This window comes from Diabrotica virgifera, chromosome 3, assembly GCF_917563875.1.
Source record: "Diabrotica virgifera virgifera chromosome 3, PGI_DIABVI_V3a".
NCBI lineage: Eukaryota > Metazoa > Arthropoda > Insecta > Coleoptera > Chrysomelidae > Diabrotica > Diabrotica virgifera.
Window position 1 is genome coordinate 137,097,403 of NC_065445.1, and position 26,927 is coordinate 137,124,329.

The following is a 26,927-nucleotide window of genomic DNA, read 5'->3' on the forward strand; positions in this document are numbered from 1 at the left end:
ATTAAATTCAAAACTTCATTTTTATTTCTTACAAGTAGGATAACTCTTTTATTATTAATTTTGAGAAAAAAAGCAATTCTTTATAATCAGCTTTGAATTGTCTAAAACCTAATTGTTTAATTATATTAACCTAATGTAAAATGTCTAATTTTATAAATTTTATACGAGGTATGTCAAAATATATGAATTTCACTTCGGAGAAAAGTTATTCAGCATTAAAAATATGTTGCAATATAGAATTATATCCTTATAAATAATTGGAAAATTCTGAAATATAAAGGTCTAAAAAAACTCTTGAGCGAAATTGATTAGCAAAATTGGCAAAAAAGGAAAATCACTGGCAAAAACTCGCAATGTATGTATATGTTACAGTTCAAGTTGATTATCCAGTTGGAGTTGACTTTTACTAGTTCGAGTCAACTCTAATGGCTGATTTCAGTAAAAGTTGATTATAAATATAAAATGAAGATTTATATTCAACATTTACTAGTAAAAGTAGACTCCAACTAGGAAAAGTATACTCTTCCTAATGCCATTTAGTAAAAGTTGATTCTGATTCACACAAACAGCCGATTCTAGAAATTAAATGTTACTGAATATGTTCAAACTAGTCTAGGCTGTACCGTCGCCCCGGTTAGGTAAATTATTCCGATTCGAATTTTTTGCACAAACTTACTCAAAAAGAGGTAGGTAACAAATCTACTGGGGCCAGGCAGTACCTTGATCGATAAATTGTTTAAACAATTTTTTTTAGACAAATTCACAAAAATAATTTTTTCACTTCGAATAATTTTTTTAGATCATTTGGGTTATTCTGAGCAAAAAAAGCTATTTTGTAATTTTTCTCTAAAATTGATTGTTGTCGAGTTATACGCGATTTAAAATTTGAAAAATGCGAAAATGACCATTTTCAAAGCTTAATAACTCAAACTAATTCAAAGCCTAACTAAAATAGTTATTTATGTAGCAAGTCAGTACATTGACTCTTTATCGAACGATTCTGATATTACAAGCAGAGGGAGCTAAGCGAGCGAGGCGAGTAACAGATGAGTTCGATAAAGAGTCTTTACTGACGTGGTGCATACAAAATTTTATCGTCAATCGTAAAAAACATTATGCAATTTAAAATTTTTTTTATTTCTTACGAAATAAAAATTTTGAAATAATATTGAAATATTGAATAACTAATTACTAAATCTGTAAAGTATTTACTTATTTTATATGAATATAATTGAAAAACACTACAGAATTTCAGTTTTTGAAATAAATTTAATTAACAACAAGTAATTGGACTTCGTAAGTCCTCGATTTTCACCCAAAGTAATCTAAAGTAGAACTGGAAGTCGATATTTGAACTCTGCGTTTAACTTTGCGTCGATTGATATACGATTTTACTAATTTTGAGTGTGTGTGTGTGTGTGTGTGTGTGTGTGTGTGTGTGTGTGTGTGTGTGTGTGTGTGTGTGTGTGTGTGTGTGTGTGTGTGTGTGTGTGTGTGTGTGTGTGTGTGTGTGTGTGTGTGTGTGTGTGTGTGTGTGTGTGTGTGTGTGTGTGTGTGTGTGTGTGTGTGTGTGTGTGTGTGTGTGTGTGTGTGTGTGTGTGTGTGTGTGTGTGTGTGTGTGTGTGTGTGTGTGTGTGTGTGTGTGTGTGTGTGTGTGTGTGTGTGTGTGTGTGTGTGTGTGTGTGTGTGTGTGTGTGTGTGTGTGTGTGTGTGTGTGTGTGTGTGTGTGTGTGTGTGTGTGTGTGTGTGTGTGTGTGTGTGTGTGTGTGTGTGTGTGTGTGTGTGTGTGTGTGTGTGTGTGTGTGTGTGTGTGTGTGTGTGTGTGTGTGTGTGTGTGTGTGTGTGTGTGTGTGTGTGTGTGTGTGTGTGTGTGTGTGTGTGTGTGTGTGTGTGTGTGTGTGTGTGTGTGTGTGTGTGTGTGTGTGTGTGTGTGTGTGTGTGTGTGTGTGTGTGTGTGTGTGTGTGTGTGTGTGTGTGTGTGTGTGTGTGTGTGTGTGTGTGTGTGTGTGTGTGTGTGTGTGTGTGTGTGTGTGTGTGTGTGTGTGTGTGTGTGTGTGTGTGTGTGTGTGTGTGTGTGTGTGTGTGTGTGTGTGTGTGTGTGTGTGTGTGTGTGTGTGTGTGTGTGTGTGTGTGTGTGTGTGTGTGTGTGTGTGTGTGTGTGTGTGTGTGTGTGTGTGTGTGTGTGTGTGTGTGTGTGTGTGTGTGTGTGTGTGTGTGTGTGTGTGTGTGTGTGTGTGTGTGTGTGTGTGTGTGTGTGTGTGTGTGTGTGTGTGTGTGTGTGTGTGTGTGTGTGTGTGTGTGTGTGTGTGTGTGTGTGTGTGTGTGTGTGTGTGTGTGTGTGTGTGTGTGTGTGTGTGTGTGTGTGTGTGTGTGTGTGTGTGTGTGTGTGTGTGTGTGTGTGTGTGTGTGTGTGTGTGTGTGTGTGTGTGTGTGTGTGTGTGTGTGTGTGTGTGTGTGTGTGTGTGTGTGTGTGTGTGTGTGTGTGTGTGTGTGTGTGTGTGTGTGTGTGTGTGTGTGTGTGTGTGTGTGTGTGTGTGTGTGTGTGTGTGTGTGTGTGTGTGTGTGTGTGTGTGTGTGTGTGTGTGTGTGTGTGTGTGTGTGTGTGTGTGTGTGTGTGTGTGTGTGTGTGTGTGTGTGTGTGTGTGTGTGTGTGTGTGTGTGTGTGTGTGTGTGTGTGTGTGTGTGTGTGTGTGTGTGTGTGTGTGTGTGTGTGTGTGTGTGTGTGTGTGTGTGTGTGTGTGTGTGTGTGTGTGTGTGTGTGTGTGTGTGTGTGTGTGTGTGTGTGTGTGTGTGTGTGTGTGTGTGTGTGTGTGTGTGTGTGTGTGTGTGTGTGTGTGTGTGTGTGTGTGTGTGTGTGTGTGTGTGTGTGTGTGTGTGTGTGTGTGTGTGTGTGTGTGTGTGTGTGTGTGTGTGTGTGTGTGTGTGTGTGTGTGTGTGTGTGTGTGTGTGTGTGTGTGTGTGTGTGTGTGTGTGTGTGTGTGTGTGTGTGTGTGTGTGTGTGTGTGTGTGTGTGTGTGTGTGTGTGTGTGTGTGTGTGTGTGTGTGTGTGTGTGTGTGTGTGTGTGTGTGTGTGTGTGTGTGTGTGTGTGTGTGTGTGTGTGTGTGTGTGTGTGTGTGTGTGTGTGTGTGTGTGTGTGTGTGTGTGTGTGTGTGTGTGTGTGTGTGTGTGTGTGTGTGTGTGTGTGTGTGTGTGTGTGTGTGTGTGTGTGTGTGTGTGTGTGTGTGTGTGTGTGTGTGTGTGTGTGTGTGTGTGTGTGTGTGTGTGTGTGTGTGTGTGTGTGTGTGTGTGTGTGTGTGTGTGTGTGTGTGTGTGTGTGTGTGTGTGTGTGTGTGTGTGTGTGTGTGTGTGTGTGTGTGTGTGTGTGTGTGTGTGTGTGTGTGTGTGTGTGTGTGTGTGTGTGTGTGTGTGTGTGTGTGTGTGTGTGTGTGTGTGTGTGTGTGTGTGTGTGTGTGTGTGTGTGTGTGTGTGTGTGTGTGTGTGTGTGTGTGTGTGTGTGTGTGTGTGTGTGTGTGTGTGTGTGTGTGTGTGTGTGTGTGTGTGTGTGTGTGTGTGTGTGTGTGTGTGTGTGTGTGTGTGTGTGTGTGTGTGTGTGTGTGTGTGTGTGTGTGTGTGTGTGTGTGTGTGTGTGTGTGTGTGTGTGTGTGTGTGTGTGTGTGTGTGTGTGTGTGTGTGTGTGTGTGTGTGTGTGTGTGTGTGTGTGTGTGTGTGTGTGTGTGTGTGTGTGTGTGTGTGTGTGTGTGTGTGTGTGTGTGTGTGTGTGTGTGTGTGTGTGTGTGTGTGTGTGTGTGTGTGTGTGTGTGTGTGTGTGTGTGTGTGTGTGTGTGTGTGTGTGTGTGTGTGTGTGTGTGTGTGTGTGTGTGTGTGTGTGTGTGTGTGTGTGTGTGTGTGTGTGTGTGTGTGTGTGTGTGTGTGTGTGTGTGTGTGTGTGTGTGTGTGTGTGTGTGTGTGTGTGTGTGTGTGTGTGTGTGTGTGTGTGTGTGTGTGTGTGTGTGTGTGTGTGTGTCACAGTGGTAGTTGGCTTCGGACATAATCCATTAGCCACAGATTTTTTTATTTTAATTAATTTGTTAATTAATTAAGATCAAATACGAATTTGAGATTGTTTCAGGAAATCAATTAGTACATCAAGAACCTCTTTATCAGAAGTGCATAATAACGTACTAATACTAATAGGAAACTGTACATTACGTAAAATGAGCGAGTTTACTAAAACTGAAGTATTATTTTTATATTTAGTGCAAGAAAAAAATACGTCATTTAGGTCTCCATAAGAAGAATTATCACAGTCACAAAATGGAGTTCTATTGATACCTAATCTATATAAATGAGCCGGAAAGCATCCATGATTAAATCTTAATCTGGTTATGGTAGTGGCATATGCCCTACTGATACTATACGAAGATATATGTGGAATAGTTCTTGGAAGGGTCGTGTGAATATCGGCATAATGATTGGTCGAAGTTGTTACAAAAGTAGTCCAAATGTTTTCCCAGTTTGTACGTACTTCTTTCTTTAATACACAAATTAAATCATGAATAGTAAAAACATTCTCTATCTGTTCAAAGCCACAAGCCTGTTTAGCAGCCATGTCCACAGTTTCATTTCCTTGGATACCAGTATGACTCTTAACCCATATCAAATTTATTTTTACATTTTTTAAGTATAACTGGTATAATAAACTTCTAATGCCTATGACTATTGGATTGTTATAATATTTTAATGCATGGTGCTCTAAAGATTGTAATACGGATTTAGAATCCGACATGATTACTGCACTATTAACTTGTTCACTGATGCACCATTTTAAAGCATACTCTATTGCTTTCGCTTCAGCTGTGAAGATTGAACAATAATTCGGTATTCGTCTTTGATACAAATAGTCAAAGCTCGGAACAAACACTGCATACGCAGTACCCGCTCCGCACCTCGACCCATCTGTATAAATGTGTGTTGAGTTTTGGTACTGTGAAAGTATAGATTTTAGGAGAGTATGATTATAAATATTAAGATCACTATATTTTGGATATGAGACTGTAAACTTGGTAGCAGTGACCTTAAAGTGCTGGTCAAAAAGTGGAAATTTTGGCATATTTATGATGTCATTATTTAATTTGGATGTTTCGACAAATGCTGCTGCCAGCAATGGAGATTTTTTCTTAGACCAGTAAGGACTGATTAAATCTGAATTACTTAATTTGGAAATAGAGTGGTTTAAAAATGTATTATATGCTTTATATTTTATAATTAATTTATTAGCTAAGAATTGCCTTCGTAAAATTAAAGGAGGCTCTTGTGCTTCAGCAAGAATTGCACTGCATGGAGATGATGCCATTGCACCAAGGCAAATTCTAATTGCTTTATATTGTATTCTATCTACTATTTTTAGATTAGAGCTAGATGCTGAGCCATAAAACACACTTCCATAGTCCATTATCGATCTTATATAACTTTTATAAAAAATGAGTGCGACTTTAGGGTCAGCACCCCATTTAATTTTAGTTACATATTTCAGCATATTAATACCTTTATCACATCTATTTTTTAAATAATGTATGTGTTTGGTCCATAGCAATTTTGTGTCTAGTACTATACCTAAATACTTGTAGTGGTTTACAATAGGGTAGTTAGTATTATTTACAGAGAGGGTTTGGTTAGTAGCACTTAATCTATGTCGTGTAAACCACATTACTTACTGCAGATTTTTCTGGAGATATAGTTAGCCCCATATCTTGCAGCCAATTTATAGTCTGAGACATTGCATTTTTAATATTACTGAAACATTGTTGGTATGAACTATGGACAGTGTATATACAAATATCATCTGCATACTGTATTACTTTAATTTCATCATCTAAGATGCTATGCAGTTCTGCTGTATAGATATTAAATAAAATTGGTGAGAGCACAGACCCTTGTGGAAGCCCATCATAAATAACTCTAGGTCCATGTAATACATTTTTATGGTCTCTGATACCTATATATTTTTCTGTTTTTAAATATTTCTATTATACTAACAGCACTATTTCTGTCCACACCTATGGAAATTAATTTACTATGAAGCAAATCCAAGACTACAGAGTCATATGCACCTTTGATATCTAAAAAGAAACAAGCAACATAATCATTCCTTGTAAACGCATTTTGAACGTCAGTTACTAATTGCACTACTGCATCTATTGTACCACGTCCTCTCCTATATCCATATTGTGAGAGTGGTAACAAGGAATAGTATTCTGTATACCACTCAATCCTTGTTTTAATCATTCTTTCTAGAGTTTTTGTGAAACTAGAAAGTAGGGAAATTGGACGATAAGAAGTGACTAAATTTGGATCTTTAGAGGGCTTGAGCTGTACACAGACTACTATTTCCTTCAGCTGTTTAACAAAGTCGCATTTCAACCACCAATTATTATATAAGTCTAAAAGTATTATTTTAGCATTATTTGGTAAATGATTGATCATACTATATGTAAAGCTATCTAGTCCCGGAGCAGTATTTTTTGAACTTTTTATTGCAATATCTAATTCATCGTGAGTAAATGAACCACTAATTACATTACTTTTTTTGGGATAATAAAATTTAGGTATTGCTTTTCGATCAGCCGAAGCGGGAGCATAGAAATTTAACAAGTTTTCAATCAAATCGAAGGAAAGAACAGTCTTTTTAAATTCAACTGAACTATTTTTTATAGCCTTCATATATGTCCAAATATCAGAGGCACTAGAATGCTTATTTAATTTACTTAAAAACTCTTTCCAATTCTTCCGCTTCTTTTGATTAAAAAGCAATTTAGCCTTAGCTTCAACGTTTTTATATTTTAAATAATTATCAGAATTTGAAAGAGTTTTATATTTAATTAAAGCATTTTTTCTCAAGCGGACTATATTTGAACACTCATCATCCCACCAAACTGGTTGTATTTTAGATGGAGTGAATGATTTTTTGATAGGCATCGAAAGATTAGCACTGTCAACAATAGCTGAAGACAAGATAGAAAATATTTGACTACTATTTCTGTTGTTAAAGTTATCAGCCGAGATTCTAAGTTTCTCTTGGATTATGTATGAAAATGATGCCCAATCCGATTTTTATCATTCCATTTAGTTGAAGGGTTAATGGTAAAAACATTTGCACCACATTCGTATTGTATTATAATTGGTAGATGATCTGAACCTAAAGGAGAGTTAATTACTCTCCAATTTAATTTATCTACAATATCTGTAGATGTAATTGTAAGGTCAACAGCTGAGGGATTTTCATTTGGTTGGCTTATTCTAGTTGGAGTACCATCATTAATTACAACTAAATTTGCTGAATCTATGGCTTCAGTTAATATTTTTCCTTGCGAGGAATCTAGAACAGATCCCCAAAGGGTATGATGACAGTTGAAGTCCCCAGCAAAGATGGTTCGACCCTTATCAAATTGATTAAAAAGACAGTCCCAATCTTTTTGGAGAACTTTTTTGTCTGGGGATTTATAGATTGAAAGTAGAGTCAAATTTAAATCTGTTAATTTGATTGCGCATACTTCAATATGGTCACTAAAATTTGCTTTTATATTCTGTTCTATATAGGAAAGCTCATGTTTAACAAATATTGCAATACCACCATAACCATCTGATCTAATTTTTTTTAATAATATTATATCCCTTAAGATTAAAAATTGTATTTGAATTCAACCATGTCTCTGATATAATGAGAATATCTGAGGGATATTCTCTTAAAAATTGAAGAATATTTGGTTTTTTATTATTTAAGGAACCTGCGTTCCACTGTAAGATGCGCAATTTAGTATTCTGACTGTTCGCCATCACTAATTTCTATCTGAGATTCTTTTATAGTATTGACATTACTGTCATTATGTTCTGTTATAAGGGTAGAAACAAATTTTTCTATTTCATCTTCGCTGACTATATGTTGATTTTTTATAGAAGTATTAAGAAAATGTGTTATTTTAAAAATAGTTTTTTCTTTAAAAAGCATAAACTCATCCCTATAGGGATTGGGAATAATAGACTTTGAAACTGGATTAATTTTGAGTCATCTTTACTAAATTTTGGTTCATAATTGTTTAAGCAAAATCAAAAGCAGACTCCAACTAGTTAAAGTATACTCTTCCCAATGACATTTAGTAAAAGTTGATTCACGCAAACAACCGATTCTAGAAATTAAATGTTACTGGAAATAATTATGTTCAAATTGTGATATTTATATTCCAGGCTGTTGTTACTCTTCGCCGATGTTACCGGTTTTTATTGAAGGTATGCGAAGGTAAATAACTAGTTTTATTTTCTACCAAACAAAAAAATAATAATAAGAAATCAAAAAAATCGGAGAATTCACAAACTATTTATTCTTATTAACCAAAACTAAAAAAAATTCATATTAATCTTAATTGAAAATATAAAAAAAAACCAAAAGGAAAAGGTAAAAAGCTCAACTAAAGTTTATATTTGCCTCTAAGAATATTCTTTTCAGCGTACACCCATATTATAATTCTTAAAACTATGTAATATTATATTTAGGTACTATTTACAAGAAAAAAAAATACAAAACCGAGATATTTGTCAGACTGCTGTATGGTGTGGTGGCTTAGACAGGCAAAACAACGTTCTTTTAAGAGAAGTATTGGTTTGATCCTACCTTATGTTTTTTTCGTCGATGTTATACACGTGGATGATGTCGTACTGCATTTATATACTTGTATACTTCACAGATATACAGGTTATATAAATATCGACCCTGGACAAGGGTGTTTCAAAAAAAACTCACAACATCAAAATGAATTGGAGAGAAAGAAAAATTGTTGGCCTTAAAGATAGCGTATGGCCAAAAAGAAAGGTCTTGGGGACCTAAATATCCAGATATTTTAAATCCTTGCTGAGCAAGACAATCTTCAACTTCATCAAATTGAATATTTCTTAATTAGTTATCTGGATTACTTCTGATTAAATATCCTCAAGGAGTTTCATAGGACAATACTAACTTGTCCTCATGAAGTGTAAATCAAAAGTGAGCAAGATATGACACTAGACAGGTAAAGACAAAGAGATGACACTTACTAGACAGGTAGCAATGTATACCTAAAACCTACTTCATGCCTGATTTTCTATATGATTTCGGACTTAAAAATGGCTTGATAGCAGCTAATGTTCAAGACAATATAGAAGCCTGATTTTTATAATTGTTTAGGCCAGTACTTGTGACAATAAAGCAAAAATTATGACAATCTTATTTATAAGAATCGTTTCTAGTTGCTTAGCGACTTTTAACCCGTAACAACCCCACCCTTACTTGCAAAAAGTTTCAAAGAAACTTTTAAGTCCTAACGGTACAAAACAAAATAAAAATAAAACAAAAATAAAAAAAAACAAAACCAAAAAAAAAATAAAACAAAAATTTGTAAAGATAACATAAAATCTTACAATAAAATTTTCAACACATTGTAACTCTATACTTCCACATCAGGAGGTTTAGACTTAATGTCCTTAACCTCACTGTCCTTAGTAACCGGTTTCAAATCTTTTGCATTCCAGGTTCCTGCATGAGAGCCATTTTCATCAACAAGTTCATAACTCCATGGGGAGACCACTTTATTAATACTAAATGGTCCTACAAACTTTTGGGCCAATTTTGCGCTGAAATATCTTGTAGCATCAGACTGAACGAAATTTCTTCTCCAAACCATGTCCCCTACTTTATATGTTTCTGTCCTTCATATGGAACTTTACTTTTCTCATACGCTGACTTAAGTTTCTTCCGAACATCAGAAAACAGTTTATCCAGAGATTCCTTCCTTGTTCCGATATTATACTGACCTTGTTCAGACTCATGTCTATTTCTATTGCCATTCAGATTGATTTCCCTACCAAAATTAATAAGGTTCGGTGAGACTCCGGTGACTTCATGAACCGAACATCGCAAGGCACATGTAATCTTTGGCAAAAGAAGATCCCAGTGTCTTTGATTTTGAGAGACATAGGCCGTCAACATAGTTTTTATTACTCTATGAACTCTTTCCACGGGATTAGCTTGTGGATGGTATAGTGCTGTAAACTTTAATTCAATACCATAGTTTGAGACAAGTTGTTGGAATGTATGGCCACGAAATTGTGCTCCATTATCCAACAAAATTCTCTCTGGTACACCGTAGACTAGAAACACCTCATTTTCTAGCAACTTAACTATGTTGGCTGATGTCGCTGCTCTAATCGGGAAAGCTAAAATAAATTTGGAAAAGCAATCTAACACGGTGAAAATATACGAAAATCCTGAAGTGGTCCTAGGTAAAGGTCCAACTAAGTCTATACTGATGAGAGTCCATGGATGACTGGCAGTCGGCTGCTGAGATAACAATTGACCTCTAGGACGTTGCTGTTCTGGTTTTATCCGTTGACATGTACAGTTCTTTATATAGCGTCCTATATCTGATCGCATCTTTGGCCAATAATATTTTTGACTAAGTCGTCCAAATGTTTTTGAAACGCCAAGGTGTCCATAAGTTGGAGGATCATGATGATCTCTTATAAGGTTTAGTCTTTGTTCCCTTGGAACAACCGTTACCCACTCTGATGAAGCTAGTTCAGGGTATCGCGGTTTTATATTCTTCAAAAGTTTTCCTCCCTCTATCCTCCAAAGTGGATAGTTTCTAGGAAATTTGTTGACCTTGGAAATCATACCCAAGTACCATCGGTCTAAAGTGACCTGTGTAGAAGTAGAACAGTCTACATCCAAAGTATTTATGCAAGGAACTGCACGAGATAGTACGTCGGGCACTAGATGATCTTTTCCTTTCCTGTGTATAACTTCAAAGTCATATGCCTGCAAACGCAGAGCCCAACGAGCAATTCTGCCTATGGGGTCTTTAATGGAAAACAACCACTTTAAACTAAAATGGTCTGTAATAACTACAAATTTAGTAGCTTCTAAGTATGGCCTTAGTTTCTCTACAGCAAATAGAACGGCGAGACATCTTTTTCTGTAGTAGAATACTTCCTCTCGGTTTTTGTCAGTGATCGACTCAAGTAAGCTATGACGTGTTCTTCATCTCCATGTTTTTGAGAAAGAACAGCCCCCAATCCATAGTCACTTGCATCTGTCTCTACTATAAATGGTAAAGAAAAATCTGGACACGCCAAAATGGGTGACGAAACTAAATATTCTTTAACCTTATTCAGGGCGTCCTCGCATGTCTTATTCCAAACCAATTGTACATTTTTTCGAGTAAGTTGAGTAAGCGGTGAGACAACAGTACTAAATGATGGAATAAATCTCCTATACCATGATGCCATACCTACAATCCGACGAACATCCTGAACAGTTCTCGGTGTCGGTATTCCCAGTATTGCTTCTACCTTTTCTGGATCGACAAGTAATCCAGATTTATTTACTACGTAGCCTAAATACTTCAATTCTGAACGACATATTAAACACTTCTCCCTATTAAGAGTAACACCAGCGTCGGTTAAACGCTGAAATACTGTCTCTAAAACTTTTAAATGCTGCTCAAACGTTGATGTACAAATAATTATATCATCAAGATATACAAAAACATAACTGTCTAATTCGGGACCTAAAATATTGTCAATTGCACGCTGCCATGTAGCAGGAGCTGAATGTAGCCCAAAAGGCATACGACGAAACTGAAATAAACCTCTATTAGGCACTGTGAAAGCAGTTAAAGGTCTAGATTCCATAGCTACATTTATTTGCCAATATGCTGATTTGACATCCAAGGTAGTTAAATATCGTGCATCTCGAAGTTTATCTAGAATAGATGACACATAAGGAATTGGATATGCATCCGGAACGCTTACCGCATTTAACTTTCTATAGTTAACACAAAATCTCCATTTGTCATTCTTTTGTACCATGACTATGGGCGGCGACCAGGGTGAGGATGAAGGTTCTACTATGCCTTTTTCTAACATTTGGTCAAGTTCGGTATTAACTACCTTTTGTAGAGCTGGTGATAATGGGTAGTACCTTTGTTTAATGGGTGATGAATTGGTATGTATCACATGTTCCACGCCCTTTATACATCCTGTCTCTTGAGATTTCATTCCTAAAAACGCTTTATCTACAATATTTTGTAGTTGATGACATTGTTCTTTATTTAATGAATCAAAGTCCTGAATTCCAGAAATTAATACACTGTTTAACTCTTCTTCACGGTTAAAAAACCATTCTCCCTTAAAAAGGTCTGGGACTATCCCCATAGCTGACCAAAAGTCAATACCTAAAATAAGCGAAGAAACAAGAGATGGGATAACTAGAATATCCAAAACACGAACCCGATCTCTTAACCGTACTGGTACAGTAATAGATCCTATACTTTCACATGAATCACCTGAAGCAACTATACATGATTTCTTGTCATCTTCATTTAATGGGCAAATGTCTTTAAACACATCCCAACCAGATTTTCCAAGAATGGTTCGTGATGCTCCACTATCCAATAATCCAAGTATATCTTTTCCAAGAATTGAGACACTCAAATATGGTCGTTGATCACCTTCAGAATGAGCTAAAATGTATTCAAGGACCGCTGTATTATCAGTTGTCGGAGTTGATTTACATTCCACTCCACTCGTCCGACTTACCGAGGGAGAGAAGCTGCGTTTTTTGAACATCTGGGACAGTTTTTCATTGTCACATTGTCGCATCCACATTTATAACAGAAGAACTTCTTAGTCTGGTTACAATTTTTAAACTTGTGTCCCTCAGCTCCACAATTAAAGCATGTACCCTTATTCAAATGTTCAGATTTATCGCTATTTGCAACTTCTTCTGTAAACACAGGTGTTGTAACCGGACTCGTAAAAATAGGAGTTGACGGCTTTCTATAAGCTAATTCAGGTTCTACCAAAAGTCTGGTGCTTGAAGGAGGAGGGCAAAATTGTCGAATCCTTGTTTCCATTGCTTCCATAGCCTTGGCTAATGAACAAAGATCACTGATGTTGCTAATTTTTGTTAAAGCCAAGCCCTGCTGAATATAAGGAAGCAAATTCCTACGAATGATATTCAGTCTTTCTTCTTCGTTAGGGGGGATCAATAGTTTCTTGAATAGATTTTCCATGACTGAAATATAGTTTATAACTCGTTCCTGTGAGCCCTGTGTTCTTCTTCGGATTTCCTCCCATAGGGAATTCTCATAGTCATGGGGCTGGAAAGCAGACCTAAGTTCCTGGACCAGATTATCCCGATGTAAAATTTCCCATTCTGTACCAGAGTAAGGCGTCTTTGGTAAAAAGTTCTGGAGCCGAACGAAGTAGTCTCTCTTTAGATACTCCTCTTGAAACTCTGAGTTCCTCCACTCTTTCTAGAAAACTAGTAACGCTCGAGATTCCATCATATTGTAATCTCCATCTACTTATATCAACGTTCTGAACATCATGCTTTAAGAAATCTAGCGAATCCATTATTTTACTGTTGAAGTTAGATGAAGGTGTTTCCAGATTAAAATGTCGAGCTAAAGTATTATCAATCTCCCTTGTAGGTACTGTTGCACTACTTCCATTATTAAAATTGTGACTTGATAATTTTGTATCAGTTTGTGGTTCCGTATGCCTATTGTGATTTTCAGAAGAATTCATTTCTCTACTTGAATTAAGTGGTCTATTTATAGCACTGGACATATACTCTTGATTCCCATCTGATATTCTGCTTGAAACCCTCAGAGAACTAGAACATCTTTGAGAATGTACTTGTGGTTGTATCGTGCTATCATGTTGATTTTCTTCAAAAACCTGCCTTAAGAATGAAACTCTATTGCCTGCAGTTGGTGAACTGTTAGTAGCTCCAAACATCGCAGCTTCAATAGGATGCTCTTCAGCTAATGATTCTGAGTTTACCAAACCACATTCATGAGACCCGGAATGAACAATTTCAGGCAATAATGGAACTGAAGTATCCAAAAGTGAGATGTGCTCTACTTGATTATCTTTCCCAAAGCTCTCATAAATCCTGTTGACTTCTAATAGTAACCGTTTGTGCCAATCTAATAGTTGATTCCTTTGAGCTTCCTGTTTTTCGTTGCATTGAAGTCTGTTAAGTCTAAGTTTAACATGTGTTAGACGAGAACTAATTCTCTTAAATTCATTAGTTCTGTTCTGTTCATTAAAATGTTCTATACCTTCTTCCAGATCGCTAAGTTTCCCTGAGCACAACGAAAACTCAAAAGATGGGTCTATATTAACCACCTTAGGAGAATTTCTTTGTCCCTCTCTTTCTGCTTTAAGAGCTTCTCTCAACGTAGCCCTTTTCGTGTGTACATTTGCATCAATTGGTAAACTTCTTATTGATAACTCATAACTGAGTTCATCACCCAAAAGTCTATTAACCTTCATATTAAGTAAACCGAAAAAGAATAAAATAAAACCCTATCTCGGTTAGAGATAAAAAAATATGATAAAATAAGAGATGAAGTATAAAGTAAAGACAAAAAAAAATCTCAACAATATATTATAGTATCCTATTCTTAAATATTTTTGCGTGAAATGGCAACACGCAACCCTTACCCAATGTTACAAAAAACAAAAAAAAAAAAACTTCAACTACTACTTTAAGTTATGCGAGCTTACAAAAAACAAAAAAAAAATAACTTCAACTACTACTTTAAGTTATGCGAGCTAGTAGTAAGTCAATACACAACTATTGGGTTAAATCCGAACACTAAAACCGATAAAATACTATGCAATATATATTTTATGAGGTGAAATAATTTTGAGCCACCCTGTATATTGGAAATAAAGGAATAAAATTAACTATTTATTTGCAAGAAATCAAGAAAGTGTCCACAAAGCACAAAAATCAAAAATATTATGCCTAATAATATTTATGTACAGCTATATCAAAATATCTGTGTAATATGTAATAATAATTAATATTAAGCCACTATGCCATATCAAAAATCAAAAATTTTATGCCTAATAATATTTATGTACAGCAGTGTGTATCAAAATATCTGTGAAATATGTACTTAACAATAATTACTATTATGCCACTATGCCATATCAAAAATCAGAAATTTTATGCCTAATAATAGTTATGTACAGCAGTGTATATCTTTATATCTGTTAAATAATAATATGTAATAATACTCAATGCTTTATAAAATAAATAATAACAAAAAATTTTACGTTGGAGCGCCAAATGTTACTCTTCGCCGATGTTACCGGTTTTTATTGAAGGTATGCAAAGGTAAATAACTAGTTTTATTTTCCAGCAAACAAAAAAATAATAATAAGAAATCAAAAAAATCGGAGAATTCACAAACTATTTATTCTTATTAACCAAAACTAAAAAAAATTCATATTAATCTTAATTGAAAATATAAAAAAAACCAAAAGGAAAAGGTAAAAAGCTCAACTAAAGTTTATATTTGCCTCTAAGAATATTCTTTTCAGCGTACACCCATATTATAATTCTTAAAACTATGTAATATTATATTTAGGTACTATTTACAAGGAAAAAAAAATACAAAACCGAGATATTTGTCAGACTGCTGTATGGTGTGGTGGCTTAGACAGGCAAAACAACGTTCTTTAAAGAGAAGTATTGGTTTGATCCTACCTTATGTTTTTTTCGTCGATGTTATACACGTGGATGATGTCGTACTGCATTTATATACTTGGATACTTCACAGATATACAGGTTATATAAATATCGACCCTGGACAAGGGTGTTTCAAAAAAAAACTCACAACATCAAAATGAATTGGAGAGAAAGAAAAATTGTTGGCCTTAAAGATAGCGTATGGCCAAAAAGAAAGGTCTTGGGGACCTAAATATCCAGATATTTTAAATCCTTGCTGAGCAAGACAATCTTCAACTTCATCAAATTGAATATTTCTTAATTAGTTATCTGGATTACTTCTGATTAAATATCCTCAAGGAGTTTCATAGGACAATACTAACTTGTCCTCATGAAGTGTAAATCAAAAGTGAGCAAGATATGACACTAGACAGGTAAAGACAAAGAGACGACACTTACTAGACAGGTAGCAATGTACACCTAAAGCCTACTTCATGCCTGATTTTCTATATGATTTCGGACTTAAAAATGGCTTGATAGCAGCTAATGTTCAAGACAATATAGAAGCCTGATTTTTATAATTGTTTAGGCCAGTACTTGTGGCAATAAAGCAAAAATTATGACAATCTTATTTATAAGAATCGTTTCTAGTTGCTTAGCGACTTTTAACCCGTAACACTGTATCGTCGCCTCCGATAAGTAAATTATTCCAGTTCGATTTTTTTGCACAAACTTACTCAAAAAGAGGTCCTCCTTATAACGAATCCACAGGGTGTCAGATGGTACTGTGGTCGAAAAATTGTTTAAACAATTTTTTTAAACAAACTCACAAAAGAAATTCATTTAGGACAATTTTCTTTACATCATTTGGGTCATTCGGAGCAAAAGAGGTCTTTTGTGATTTTTCTGTAAAATTTATTGTTCTCGAGTTATACGCGATTTAAAATTTGCAAAATACGAAAATGACCATTTTCGGCTTAATAACTCAGTTAAAAATTATTATTATGAAAGTTCGAAAGTCATTAAATAAAATTTTAACGACCCCCCTACAAGATACTGAAGAAATTTTTGTCATTATTTTATTACTAAGCGGTTATTTTTAATTATTAACAATGAGCGCTAGGAGCGTATTGACGCAGCTATCAATGTGAGTGCGAGTGAGATGCATCATTGCACCATTTTGACATTTAAAAATTCAAACTTCTGTCAAACCACAAAACTGTCAAAACTTTTTTTTGTAATTTATTGCTCACATGACATCACCATAACAAGGCGAAAGTTCTTCTTCTTGTAGTGCTTTCTCCTTTAGTGGAGGTTAGCGACTACACTGGCAAATCTGTCTCTGTCCAATGCGGCTCTAAACAAAAATGTTCCATCAAGGTCGGTCCAGTCTCTGATATTTCTAAGCCATGAAATCTGGCGCCTACCGGGACTCCGTTTTCCTTCAATCTTACCCTGGATGATCAGTTGCGTGAGGCGGTACTTTTCGTTTCTCATCATGTGTCTCAGGTAGCTAACTTTTCTGACTTTAATGATTTTTGGCAGTTCCCTATCTGTACCTATTTTCCTCAGAACATATTCGTTGGTGGTGTGGGTTGTCCAAGGTATTTTCAAGTCTCTTCTATAAAGCCAGAGTTCAAAGGCGTCCAACTTGTTCATCAGTGTTGTGTTGTGTCCAGGCCTCCGTTCCATACAAAAGTGTTGACCACACATAGCAACAGAAAACGACATCTAAGGCTGATATTAATGCTACTGTTATTATACAAAATAAGCTTTTCCTTTTGATAAACCTCTGTCGGGCTACCTCTATTCTCGCTCTTGACTTCTTGTTTATAATCAAGTTGACTGTTGAACCAGCAACCAAGATATTTGTACTGGCTTACGTATTCAAGCTGTTGGTGTTTCACATATTTATTGGAAGAGGTAAATTTTTGTTCCTTGATATTCTTATAACAAAAAAAAATATAAGTCCGGAAACGAAAAAAAGAATATATAATATCATATTAAAACCAGTAATCGTCTATGACTTAGAAGTGTGGCAGTTATCACAAAAACTTAAAGGTAACCTATTGGCAGTTGAAATGGACTTTTGGAGGAGAGCAGCGAGAAAGTCTAGATTAGAACATGTGAAAATGAGGACATCAGAAGACAAATGAAAGTACAAAGATCAATTATAGAAGACATCGAAAAACAGCAACTAATATGGTACGGACATGTTATTCGTATGGGGGAAGAAAGACTACCCAAAAAGATATTACAATGGGTACCACCAGAGAAAAGAAAACGAGGACGACCACCAACAACATGGATCCAAGGAATCTCAAAAGCAATGTCACCAAGAAATTAATCTAAAGAAGACTGGCAGAATAGACAGGCTTGGTGAACGGGAAGCCAAAGGCCAGAGTCTGAAGACAGAATATTGCTTCTCGTGTCCCCATACCTTTCCTGAAGCCAAATTGTTCTTGAGCGGTGATATTATCACATTTTTTATAATATATTCTGTTCTGTATGATATGCAAGAAAAGCTTCAGAATGTTATTTAATAGACTTATAAGGCGGAAGTCCTGGCATAATTTGGCGTTCTTCTTTTTATACAGTGGTATGAAGACTGATTCAAGCCATATTTTAGGAATAGTCCCTGTATTGTAAACATTATTAAATAGTCCAAGAAGAAGGTCTTAGTTTCCTCGTTGATTAACTTCAATAGCTCAGCTGGTATTTCATCTTTTCCTACAGATTTGTTGTTTTTTAGTTGACGTAGAGCATATTCCAGTTGGACTTCAGTATTGGAAGACCTTCGTCGTTTTCGGTATTTAATGTAGGAGGTTCTCTGATGTCATAGAAGAGTTCCTTTATATAGTCTTCCCACATGTTTATTTGTTCTTCAGGGCTTGAAATCAGTTTGCCTTCTGCGTTGATTAGATTATTTGGTCCTTGTGAGTATGTCGTGCCTGTGAATTCCTTGAGTTTCTTATACAGATGGAAGTCATCATGTTTTTTATATAAGTTTTCGATTTCATCACATTGTTCTGTTATTTATTTTTTTTTGCAATTTTTATTTTTTGTTTAATGGTTCTATTTAATGCTTTGTACATTGCTTTGTGCTGTTTGCATTTTCTTCTTTCATCCATTAAATCCAATATTTCCTCTGTCATCCATCTTTGCTTCGGTGGTTGCTGTTTTGTGAGCATTTCAGTTGCCGTTGCAAGGGCGTGTCCGATTTCCACCCGAAGGCGAAATTAAGGATCTTTGATTATATGAAAGTGTGCTAAAAAACAGTGCGCAAAAATAAAAACTATTTAAAATACTTTGTTACTTCAGACACACTTTAAACCCTTCATGTACTGCTATCTACTATATTTACAATTTTCATAAAATAAAACCTTTACATCAGCGGTTCTCAATCTTTTTGAGTCATGTACCATCTAAAGTTTCTTTTATTATATTTCTATATTTTTAGATTGTATAATCAAGACTTACTATGTACTACTATTTTAAGTTTTTGTGTGTTTTGTGTACCACCGCAAATAATGATATGTACCACCAGTGGTACATGTACCACCGATTGAGAACCGCTGCTTTACATAATATGAGATAGAGTAGATAAAAATTATTTTTGTGAATTTGGTTAACAAAAATTGGTTAAACAATTTTTCGACCGCGGTACCGGGTGACACCCTGTGTATTTGTTATAAGGATTGTTATAGGGATGTATTTCTTTCAGTAAGTTTGTGCAAAAAATCGAATCAGAATAATTTACCTAACGGGGGCGACGTTACAGACTATACTAATAAGTAGTTAAAACGGACAAAACAAAGAAACGCACACTCATCAAAAATGCATTTGAGATTCTCGTATAATCAACATTTACTAAATCGATCCAGGAAGAGTCAACTCTAACTAGTAAAAGTTGATTTAAATTTTTAAAATCAACTTTTACTGCTCGTTTCAGTTGGAGTTGACTCCAACTCAGGGCCGGACTGGCTCCTAAAAAAGGCGCCAACCCAAATTCTAAAAAAGGCGCCAACCCAATCTCTAAACAAATGCGCCAGACCCCCTTCTAAGCTTTTGCATCAAACTTTTTTGAAATCCTAGTGCATTAGGACTGGATCCCGCGTACCAAAAAAAGTTGTATAATAGCAAGCTGAAAATTTGTTAATAGGTTAACGATGTCTAGTCGGATAAACTTGGATGTATCGGAACACTGGAATATGTGAAGTTTTAATTATGGTAACACGTTAAAAATTTGAAACGTCAGACAACGAAAACTGTCACATGTATTTTGTCGGACAGAACTTCTAATTTATTTTTTACTCACTCATTAAACTCTCATGGAAAAATCAGACTGGTACCAACTGAGCATTTTAATAAGTCAGACACGTAGAACATGTTAAATGACAGAAATTATGTTGGTGATAAATAGCAGTCTGATTTTTGCATAAGAGTTGAATGAAAGGGAAACAAATTAATTGGAAGTTCTGTCCGACAAAATACATGGGACGTTTTCGTAGTCTGACGTTCCAAATTTTTAACCTGTTTTACAATTAAAACTTTCCCTGTTCCAGTGTTTCCAAACACAAGTACATCAAAGTTTGTCCGATTAGACACTGTTAACTTATTAACAAATTTTCAGCTTGCTATTATACAACTTTTTTTGGTACGCAAGATCCAGGCCTACATGTAAAGTAAATTAATATTACTTGTGAATTTTTTTAAGTTTAATATTAATTTAAAACAATAAAGTAATTTACCATTTTTCAACTGCTTCTACAGAAGAATCTACTGGTTCAAAAACATTGATTAACAATCATGATCATTGGTGTTCAACAGACGGTACTTTTAAAATTATTTCGAATTCTTAGAGCGCTCTAAAATAGCAGAGTAAACCTCGATAAAAAAAGCCGCAATCACACTGTTTCAGGTGATCCGTAAATGAGCAGTGAATGGCCTAATGTCAGTCGCTCGCAAACGGAGCCCTCGGAGAACTGGAGAAAGTCCTTTGTAATTCAAGCCTTAGCGTGGGCAAGGGCTCACTGCCTAGCCGGACAGTATAATTCTCTCCTAATCGCGGGAACTATATGGATAAGTATTTAATCACTTAGGAAAAAATAAAACAAAACAAAGTCAGAATGGAGCGTGTCACCGGTGGTGGTGCAGCTTTAACAAGGTATGAATGAGATGATAAGGTGTTCATTCTAGTAAAGGGAACAAAGGAAAAATTCTAAGCGAAGAGGGAAAGAGGAAGAAAGAGACTATGATCTTCGGAAGAATGGGACCTGTTCGAAGATCTCCGGTCAGTGGTAGGGACCTGACCAAGACGGATCTCCCAGGGGAGACAACCTTGCAAAGGAGCTCCTCACTTGGGGAGAAAAGACCTAGAGAGAAGGAGGAGAGCTCCGACATAACAGTCATGGTAAGAACAATGGATAAACTTACCAGAGTTTCAAATAATTTAGTGAAACTAATGTCCGACCATACAAACACGAAGGTCGAGATCAAGAATGAGGTAAAAAACTTAAAGATAGTCACCAAAGACATGAAGAGCAATCTCAGACAAGTCGCCCTCGGCAGCATTGAGAAACGAAATAGAATAGTAGAGCAAACCGGTGAGGAAGGAACGACTAAGGAAACGGCAGGAGTGTCCACACAGGTCGGCTTCGAAGAGTTCTTTCACGAAAAACTTAGTGAAGAAGAGATAGAAATGATCGCAACGGTTCTGAACTCAGGAGAAAGAGGCTTTAAAAAATAAAGGACATCATAAAGATGGGAAGAAGCTCACTATAGGGTCGCCAAACCGGGAAGATAGGATAAACCTACATGCGACTTAGTAGTGGTCATGGATTCAGTGAGGGGGAAAGGTTCCACGACCTGACAAGGAAAAACAGGAACTGGGAATATGTGCAGGAGGTACATACAGACCAGGAAAGGTGGAGTACTTCCAACTTAGTACTATGAGCACGATGACAAGGACGGGTCAGAAGGAAGAGAACCGGGAAAACCGTCAGAATATTTTCATGGTCCCTGTAGAGAAAGGGGTGACGGAAATTGACGGGGACAAGAGACTACTGGCAATTATTTCTAAATTGAGGAAAGACATGGAGATACTGGGGACCAGAGAGGCGTCCCTAAGAGTAGTGGGGGCTACAAAGGTAGGAACTTCAAGAAGCTCCTGGAAGTTACATTTATGGGTATGGACTTTCACCTCGCGCAGGTGGAGTATGAATGCGGGGAAAGTAGGATGTAGACGCAGAAGGTGATCATGAAGGAAGGTAGAAAATCCCATGCCGAATTGCTCAAGCAAATCAAGGGTAGCCTAGACACAAAGAAGGAGGCGATTAGCATCACAAGCGCTAAGAATACTACGGACGAGGACTTCACCCTCAAAGTGGCAGGGAAAGAACAGGCCAAGCGCCTGAAGAAGAATATCGTGGCCCGCACGGAGGAAGGGAAAATAGAGAAGGGAACACAAACGTCATGGTCGGACTGACACGCATCACAGCCAAGAAGCCCCTGGAAAGAAAACATATACCAATTGACTGGAACTCGTGCAAGATTCGAGAGAGACTGCATGCCCAGCGCTGCTTTAGATGCCTGCAGTTCGGGCATAGTAAAACCGACTGCAAGGGAGAAAACATGACGGACTCCTACTACAGATGTGGCAAAGGGGGCACCAGGCACGATAGTGTAGTAGTAAGGCGACTTTTTGCCTCACTTGTAAAGAATCCGGTCACAGAGCCGACAGCTTACAGTGCCCGCAGTATAAAAAACTCATCCTCGAAAAGCGGGGGCTTAAGAGACACCTGGCCACAAGGGATGAGGAAAGGGTGGATGAAAGCACCTAGGACCAGAACTCAGACAGCCTATAGGTATGTTAGAGAGATAAGAACCATCTAATTCGAAGTTCCTTTAAATAAATATGGGAAGGGCGAGGGCCGCTCACGACGTTGCAGAGGTACTCACACGAAGGGAATGTTATCACATTTAGTCTCTCAACAAAGAATCATTAAAGATAAGAGATCTAACGTGACCATATACGTGATGAACCGAGGAGTTGGCATCACCAGACACTTTGTTAAGAATCGGTATGTTGAAGTACAAGTTTGATACCTGATGGTGTGCAATTGCTATGTTTCACCAAATGTCCCGCTTTGAGTATATGAAGAGTATATTGACTCGATTATCCAAGAGGCTGGGACGGAGAGTGTACCGGTCTCCGGTTACCGATGGTAAAACCTATCGTCTATTTGTTGACTTCAAAGCCGCGTACGACAATGCTAAGGGAACAGTACTATACCAATCAATACATGAGTTTGTTACACCAGAATAACTAGAATGACCAACTCCGACCAACTAGAATGACAATGTCTGACTTAAAAGAGTGCGTAAGTATAGAGAAATATAATTCTAGAACTTTTGAAATAAAGGATGGACAAGGGGATGCGCCGATAACCTGAATGTGAACGATCGTCCATGGAACCAAAGAGTTCAAGATGGGAGAGGGAAATACCTATGATAATGGATCCATGCACCTACGTTCGTAGGTAATAGTAAATACTTTCCGGACATCTCGCTGGTTTCAACGTTACTTCTAAACAGGGTCGTAAGCTGGACTGTTTTAAAAGAAGAATCACTCAGCTTACATAAATATGTGAGTTTTGAACTACCGAGCAAAAGGAAGAAACGGAAAGATGAAGATATCGATCTAAAGAGATTTTTAAATGAGTAAGTCTTTGTGGGTGCTTTTAGCTTGATTAGTCTGAGATGCGAGGATGTGAGTGAGTTGATCGAGGATCTGAGTGGGGCACCGGAGTTGGCTTCTTCTTCTTCTTTAAGTACCGTGCCCAAATTTTTAGGCGTGGGTAGCTTCCATAACAATTTGCCGATATCGTTCTCGATCTTGTGCGGCATGTAACAATTGATCTGCTGATAAGCCAGTCCATTGACGAAGGTTTCGGAGCCATGAATATTTCTTTCGACCAATTCCTCTTTTTCCGTCGATCTTTCCATTGAGTATTAACTGCAGCATCCTGTATCTGCTACCTCTCATTATATGCCCCAGATATTCAAGTTTTTTCTTTTTTATCATCTTCATTAAGTCACCTTCGCCTTGACCTACTCTGTTTGAAATGCGTTGAACCCAAGATATTCTGAGCATTCTACGATACGACCACATCTCAAAGGCTTCTAATTTGTTCATCATGTTAACCTTCATGATCCAGGTTTGACATCCATATAGTATTACAGGATACACATAACATTTTAGGAACTTGATTCTTAGTTGTAAATTCAGCTGAGAGTTGCTCAGAATAGAAGTTTCATAAATGCTCCTCTTGCAATTTCTATTAGGAGTTGGCTTGTGTTAGGTCAAATGGGTGGTATGAAAGAAAATAACCGTACTGGTAGAATGAGGGGCTTGAATATCAGAGAACGAATTGTATGAGAGTAAGAATGGAGTGGAAGAGGTTATTAAAATTTCAAGCAGGAAAAAGAGAATCAATGAATTAAAGCGAATGCAGAACCAGTACAGAAATGAGATTACATGATTGAAGAGAGAAAAGTGGAGTAACCTGCTTCAGGATCTCAAAAGAGGTATCTGGCGACAGTGTTTCAAGATGGTGTGTATCTAACAGAAGGGGAAAAGACACACTATCACCTGCCCGAGGAGAAGAGACTGTTTAAGACGGGAGCGCTTTCCTCAAGTGGAGAACAGACGTTTAAGTGTTACTTGTTTCATAGAGGCGGTACCCTTTACTGAGTTGGAACTCGGCGAGGCCGTTGGATGGAAAAAGATCCGAAAGGTACCTGGCATAGACGGAGTCATACCGGAGAAGCTAAGGCTCGCCGCACAACTGAACCAAAAGAGGTCAGAAAACCTGGGTGCCATTTTCGAGCTATGTGTGTTGGCCTTTGATTACCTGATACGAGTTGAATTTTGTTGTACCCACTGGCTTCATTATGATGTATGATTCTAGGGTGCAAAAATCCTGTATGTATGATTTAGTTATGGCGTGCAGAAAACTGCACTCATTAGGCCAATTGTGGGATGTAACACTATTGTAATATAATATAAACAGATGACATTGATACCTACGAAAGGCTCCTGAATCGTAAAATAGCCGCGCGACTCATCTAAGCTATTTATTATAACAGAAACCGTGGATACGAAAGGCGCCCGAATCTTAAAAATGGTCTTCAAGGGCGCCGCGCGTCCTCGGAGCAGATATTGGTACCAACAAAAGGTCTTCGAGGGCGCCGCGCGTTGCATCTAAGCTTTTTATTATAATAGAAACAGCGGAAATTGATACCCACGAAAGGCGCTCAAATCGTAGAAATAGTCTTCGAGGGCGCCGTGCGTTGCATACAAGCAATTTATTATAATAGAAACAGTGAATGTTGATACCCACGAAAGGCGCCCGAATCGTAAAAATTGTCTTCGAGGGCGTGCGCGTCCTCGGAGCAGATATTGATACACACAAAGGCGTTCGAATCGTAAAAATGGTCTTCAAGGGCGCCGTTCGTCGCATCTAAGCAATTTATTATAACAGAAACAGCGGACATTAATACCTACAAAAGGCGCCCGAATCGTAAAAATGGTCTTCGAGGGCGCTGCGCGTTCTCGGAGCGGATATTGATATCCACGAAAGGCGCCCGAATAGCCTACGTTATTTGATTATCTGACATCTGGTATTTTGTTGTACCCACTGGCTTCATTATGTAGGTTTCTGGTGCCAAACGGCGAAATCACAAGCAAGTAGAAACATTTTTTAGGGGAATGGTAGCTGCATCATATTTGTGTAACAGTTCAAAAAAAAAATTTTTTTTCAGCGTTTAATTTTTTTAGTGGATAGATAGTAACCAAGGCAAAAGGCGCACCGGCCCGATGGCCGGTGGGCCGGCGGGCCAGTCCGGGCCTGCTCCAACTAGTTGGAGTCAACTCTAACTGAGAATCAACTTGAACTGTAACATATATATACTCGGATTCACGAGTAAATTTCAGTACACTTCTTATGAAAAGCAACGTTGCCGATACTCACATATCGTTTTACGCTCATCTGAAGCCGGCTCTGCCACGGTAAGTCAGACGACGAGCTCGCAACAGCGCATCATTTTCTTCCATTTGATTTACGTTGTGCATTAGAGCCAACGCTGAAATCTACAACTGAATCCAAGTATAGGTACTATGAAATATCCAATAATTTGGAAATTTATTTATATTAGATTAATTTAAAAAAAATGTAAACATTAAATATTTAAATATATTATAATATATTATTCAATATAAATGCAGCATTTAAACGTCGTTATAAATTGCAAACAGAAAACAACACATAGTTACTTGAAACTTTTATATTTTTTAGAGTTTACCGCTAAAATTTATGCCCTGAATAACTGCAACAAAGTAAATGATGCAAGAAATCATATTTTTATGAATTATGAAAACTGATACTGCTAAAGAAGACAGCGAACAGTTTTTGAAAAAAATTAAAAGTTTTGACTCCAACCCTATACCACCATGCTGGAAATCTTTAGAACAAAAAATTTAACCAACGATTTTTGTTAATTCCATTTGGCTTAATGCAACTGAGTCGGAATGTACAAAACTCCAGCCTGAAAACTGTGGTTGGCATCTAGACGATTATTTAAAACCAACAGGATTTATGGGGACCAAACGCCTTTGAAAGTGCACGACATTTTGGAAATGACGGAAAGTAATGGTGAATGTAGCGAAGGCAATATTGAAAATTTTAGTTCCGATGAATCTGATGTAAAGTAAAAATCACTGGAACCAATGTTTTACAAATGTAATATTTATACTTATGGTTTAGAATAATAAAATAAATGTACTAAATAATAGTGCAATGTATACCTAGTAGGAAAAGTTTAACATTCCCGGACGATGTAAATATTGCCTTGTCTCGTCTTGCGCCTCGACGGCAATATTTACATCGTCCGGGAATGTGGCTTTTCGTACAAGGTATTGTAGCGGAAGAGAAATCTTGGCCGATCCCCGTATAACAGTAAACACCTCGAGAATGACGTAATCGGATGTGCTAGGCCTCGCCGGAGAATTCTGGAAGGTACGTCACGTAGGCGGAACAAGCCGATAGCTCGAGATGGGAGTCGATTGTTCCAGAATAACAACTGGGTATAAATACGGGCATATTTTGTGAATAAGTTTAGTGTATAAGATAAATTCGTCTGTAACTTATATAAATAAAGTCGTATATAAATTACGAACCGCTAGTTTTATTGTAATTAGAAGTAATTACACTAATCACGCTACAGTTGGTGTCGGTGTTCGGTTAACTTAGTGCGATATAAATAAGTGAATTACAGAGAGACTTTAAAAGACTTTTGAACTTTATTCGTCAGGAACAACCGGAGTGCGTT